Below are 6,008 nucleotides of genomic sequence, written 5' to 3' on the forward strand. Positions count from 1 at the left end.
GGTGTGGAGAGACAGACAACATAGAGGAATTTTAGGGCAGTGAAACCATGCTATATGACACCATGATGCTGGATTTATGTCCTTATGCACTTGTCTAGACCCTTAGAATGTACAAAACTGAGAGCGAATCTGAACTGTGAACTGTAGACTTCATGTGACCTTCAGTGTTAATGTAACTTCACTGTAAACAAGTGTGTCCCTATGAAGGGGAGTGATGGATGATGGGAGAGGCTATGCAGTGTGGGGACATGGGGAACCTCTCTACCTTCTGTTCAATTTAGCAGCAAACTTAAAACTGCTCTTAATTACAGCCTTTAAAAAAAGTAGATTAGTGGTTGCTAAGGGCTGTGCTAGTCGGAAGGGAATTGGAAAGGAACACTAATGGATGTGGGGTTTCCTCTTGAGCTGATGAATGTTTTCTAAAATTGGATTATGGTGATGGTTGCAAAACTCTGAGTATGTTCTCAGCAACATCGACTTGCACACTTTAGATGGATGTGTAGTTCGTGAATGATATCTCAATAAAGGTGTTAGAATAATGTAATGCTCGCATCTAATTAAAGTCAGGAAATGAAACAAGTCTAGTTAGTATAATTTAATTTGGAAATACAATATGGTGAAATGGCCCATGTCATTGTTTTCCTTATGGCTTTTATTTTATTTTCAAAGAAACACAGGAGACAAAATAGGACAGAATCAGCATTTGAAAAGGAATGCCTGAAGATTTTACAGAATGTTAAAGATAGGCAGATAATTTATGAAATAGTATAGATGTCACGTGGGTGGAAAGAAAGAAAACATAGCCCATCACATCAGAGGATGAGAAACTCAGGAAAATAAAAAATTTCTTGGACCTTTCACAGAGAAACCTACCATCTTCAAAGGAGAAAAACACCTGACAACTGAATTATGGAGATAAACAATAGAAGTTCAATACACTGTGAGAGGAATCACAAGAAATCTTGCAATGCAATGAATGCCAGTAACTGATCAGACCCAAGAAAATATTCTTCACTTTATTCTTTCAAAATGAAAATAAAAGAGGGCATTTTCAGGGAATAAAATCTGAGAATTTGTTAGCACCAGGGCAGCGAGAGGAAAAAACTGTAGCTGTCCTCAGGCTGAGAAAGGCAAAGCTGTTTCTGACCTTCAAAAACTGCTGGTGGCTCTTAGCGAGGTGTTGGTGTTCATCTCTCGAAAATAAACAATTTCACATAACCTGGGTATCAGAACGTAACAAAAATGAGACCACTTTCGAATCAGATCTGATCACAAACAGAACCCCAACCATACTTCCATCCTCTTTTATCCACGTGACTTCTATTTTCATTGTTTTTACCAGTTACAGCTTCAGCCACCATCTTGTCTATCCCTTCAGTGGATAAGATTTATGAAGTCACCCAGTCACAGAATCATCCCTGCATCCTGGAAGCATCCAATCCAAAGCAAAACTCAACTTCTTTATGGTCTCCCCAAATTCACTTTACCCTTTTATGAGTCTTTTTAAAAAAATAAATAAATAATACCCTGTTATCAAGATGCTGAATGGTTCGTAATGGTGAGCATGTCCTCTTGTTGGAAGGAACAACAAGCCCAGCCTTTTAAAATGCAGCTGTGTTCCTTCTGGGCTGTGGACAAAGAAGAAGTAAAAAAGCAGCAGAACAAAACCAAGAGAGGAAGAAAGACGTGGAGACCAACACAAAGGTGAGCCAGTGAAAAAGTTAATTCTGATTTTATTAAAATAATAACGCCCATGATCCTCCTCCATAGACCCCTGGATCCCTTCCCCATACACCAGCCTCTGCCCTCCCGCTCTGGGAGCCTCAACTCTGCGGTCAAATTTCTAGTGATTATTTTGTTTTAGTTTTGTCTGTTTCTTTGTCTTGTTGCTCTATATCCCACATATAAGTGAAATCATCTGGTTTTTGTCTTTCTCCTTCTGACCTATTTCTCACAGCATAAACCCCTCCATTTCCATGCATGTCATCACACAGAGCCTCATTACATTTCCTTTGTAGCTGAGTAGTATTCCGTTGTGTATACAGATCACATCCTCTTCACCGCTCCTCTCTTCTCAGACACTTAGGTTTTTCCGATAACTTGCCTTCTGTAAATAGTGAGTCTTCAACTTAAAAGGTATTTTAAAATACTTCAGTGATTTTACTTTAGAGCCTTGAAAATTTTATTTTAAAAGGGTGTTGCAGAGGTGTGGGAGGTGGTGAGAGAATTCACCAGAGACAGAGTGGGGAGCAGAACAGGCAGATCTACTGAAATACACTGCTGAGGGAGCAACAGGCAAGACAGGAGAGGTCTGCCATGCCATGTGGGTAGCTCCCTGACTGGGGATTGAACTTGTGCTGTAAAGGCTGTGGATAGCTTCATAGTGCTGATGCTCAACCCCCTGCACCACCAGGGAGGCCCCTACAATGGAGATATTTAAAGTTAAAACAGCTAAAGTGATAGGATGGAGTATTCATTTTTTTAATTGTACTTTTGAAATTTTATTGTTTTAATTTATTTATTTTTAACTGAGGTGATATTAGGATGCCCTCATTAGGCATCATCACCATAGTGCACCCACCACCCACTCACCCATAGTCCATCACTTTAGCCCATGCGCTTCCTCCCTCTTCTTACCCTCCCCTACTTCCACCTCCCTGTGCTTACATTTTGTAATCAGTTATCAAGGGTCAGTTTTTAACCTTGTAATCAGTTATCAAGGGTCAGTTTTTAACCTTGTCTTTATCTTACACTTAGTTGCTTTATTTTATTTCCCACATATTAGCAACATCATTGGTATTTATCTTTCTCCTTTCAACTTATTTCATTTAGATATTCAGATTTGGGTCTGATTTATGGAAATTCAGTAATAGCTACCCATTTGAACTTAATTCTGCAATACAAGAAACGTAGAGCATAGAACACAGCAGTCATAACAATTCTTCCCCTATGTTATTCTCACAATGATGCTTAAGTTACCAACTCTGATTGATTAATGAGGAAAATAATTTTCCCAAGATGAGCTTCAAGTTCTATTACTAAGAGGCAGAGTATATTTATATTCTGACCCTGTATCCATGAAATGAAATGGCTTTGATCTCAAGGTGTGACCAGGACAAACCCTCACCTGCCAGAGACACTGGAATGGTAGGATTCCATGCTTTGTGGGTTCCTTGTTTGGTGGTGAATAGATGTGTTATATCATGGGCACTTTACATGTTTTAACTGTGTACACTATTAGATTACTGTTAAATGTGGCCATCTCAGATGATGAGATACTATTGCATTTTTACTTTTACCCTTATATTTCTTTTTATAGGGGATGATTTTTAATAGTTTTCTTCTGTTTTAAAATTTATTGTCTTTAACCAGTAATTCTTAATTTCTTCCTCACAAATCTCTTTGAAGATTTAATGAAAGTGGCATTGTTTTTTTCCCCTGGAGAATATTTTAAAATATTGCCTTGGCTAAGAAATTAGTCATACTGGCCAGGACCGATGACTGCTGATGTAAAAATAATGACACCGTGCCTTCCAATGCAAGAGTTATATCACTACAGCAACACCAGAGTCATTAGTGTGTTCATTCATTTATCCAACAAAAATGACAGAGTGAAAGCTGAATATATATATATCAGAAACTATTTTCAGAATTAATGATACTGAGTAACAAGGCAAGACAAGGCAATTTGTTTTTAACAATGAAACATTCTATAGCAAAGTAGAAAATCCAAATACATTTAACAATGTTGTATTAAATACTTTAATGAATAAATCTGTTGCAACACAGGGTCCTGGCAAGTGATCTGAATAAAAAACAAGTCTGAATAACAAGCAGTTGAGAAAATAAGAGACTGAAAGTAGTGGAGAACTTTTTGGAGAAACGGTGACTGTGACACTGAGCAAAAACCTATATGACCGATCTGTGTCAATGTGTAGACATATAATTATTTTAATTCATGCTTTCAGGAATTTATTCTTTCTTTACACAGAACCATCATGAAGAGAAAGTCTTATTTGATCTCAGGACATGACATAATCTGATGCAAATATTTTATTTTCTAAATCAAAAGCTTTCCTTTAGGAAAAAAATACTATATATTTCACGGAAAAATGGAGTATCTATTAAACTCAGTGACAGATCTCCTGATGACTCACTCATTCATCACTGTATTTATTTTCATTGTTTTGTCATGTCTGGTGTCCAATGAATCATCATGTCTGGAGATGGACTCAACATAGCCATGTCTCAGTTTTTTATAATTAAGAATGCTGTTTCTCCCCTCTTAAGAGCTTGAGATCCTTTCAAGTATGACAAGTCTTAGAAAGTCTTCTTTCCATTTGATGTTATCTTGTTATAACACTGATGATAAAAAATATCTCTTCCTGCTCAGGCCACTGGGTGGAGAATGCACATTTTCCCTGTGTGTGGGGGTTTTCTCCAGGTACTCCTGTCACTTCCACATCCCTGGGATGTGCACGTGGAGGTCATTGTCGTGTCTCAACTGTGCCATCGGAGTGAAGATGGGTGTGGAAGCTCCATGTATATGTACATGAGAAATATGGCTAACCATTTCAGCTGGCCATCACTTACTTTCATGGTCATTTCATTTAATTTGTTTGAATATTATTTCTAGATGTTTCTCACGTTCATAGCAATCATCTGACAACAAATGAAGGGACACAGTTTGTTTTGTTCTTGTTATCATCTTTCAAAGTAAAGGGTTCAAATAATCTTGGGGCATAGGGGTAGACTGACAATATGTGATAAGCTGAGTCCATATGGGGAAGACATGATAACTGAAACTTTGCTTGCCATTTTGATAGATTGGTAGGTCTATTCCTGTTTTCCATTCTGAATAATGAATTTAGGTTTCACAATGAATTTGTATAGTGACAATTCCAAACTTGGCATTTGGGGAAAACATATGCTTGTAAAGGGGTTTGGCTGAAAGTCAACTGTAAGCTTTTCTGAGTTATTAGGGCCGAGGGATCTGTTCTAACACATAATGTGCTTATGGGAAAAGCCTTTAAAATAAACATCCCAAGAACTGTGGGAAGGTTAAACGAATCTCCTCTGGTGACCATCCCGGGGGTATATCAGTCACAGCTTTGTAGAAGCTGCAAAGTATCAAGGGGAAGCCACAGAGCTGTAAAAAAACAAAGCTAAATAGCTCTTTAAATCCCAATCTGAAGTCCAAGCTCCTGACAGTATCAAAATCACTTGTGCATGAAGCGTTAAATTATACATTTTTTAAAAATGTCATGATGTGTAAAAAGTATTGATCTTGTATATTTGTTCACTTGTCAAGTAAAAACAGACAATTTTTTTTACAAGTGAAGATTTTTAATTTATGTACCTTTCATGATTAAATGTTGTATTTGTAGACTGCCAATGCATATTAAATCCCAACTTTGTATTACTATAGATTAGCATATACATGAAGCATTTTATTAGTACTGTAGTCATAGAGATCCAGAACTATCAGTTTAAAAACTATTTTATGTTAACATCACGGATGTATGTTAATGACTTTTGAGTATTAGTGCGTCATCATTACTTAATCGAAAAAGTTCCTCATTTGTTAGAATGAAGAGATGTCTTTTAATCAAGGGAACAAATTTAGCTAATGGCTAATAGTCATTCATTTGAGACATTTTCATTAGATAAATATTATGAAATCCTTAATAAAAATTAGAAAGGAAACACTAGCAAGCACATTTTTAAGCAAGGAAAATGATGACATGGAAACATTGGTAACTTTGCAAACATGAAACTCCTTATGGAGGTTCAAGTAAATACATGAGTTGTGCCAAATACAGCCAAAGTACTATACTTTGTGACTTTATTATGAATATTAAAGAAGTGTTAATTGAGAAATGTTGTTTTATATGAGGTCATATCTAAAGAGAAAAGTTTAAAATTATGCGGAAGATGATAAAGGTGGAGCCTCTTCCTCTACTGACTGTAGGTAGCAACAAGCAAAACAGGAAGCTTTATATCTAAAG

This window comes from Talpa occidentalis, unplaced genomic scaffold (genome assembly GCF_014898055.3).
Source record: "Talpa occidentalis isolate TD23 unplaced genomic scaffold, MPIMG_talOcc4v2.1 talOcc4.6, whole genome shotgun sequence".
Lineage (NCBI taxonomy): Eukaryota > Metazoa > Chordata > Mammalia > Eulipotyphla > Talpidae > Talpa > Talpa occidentalis.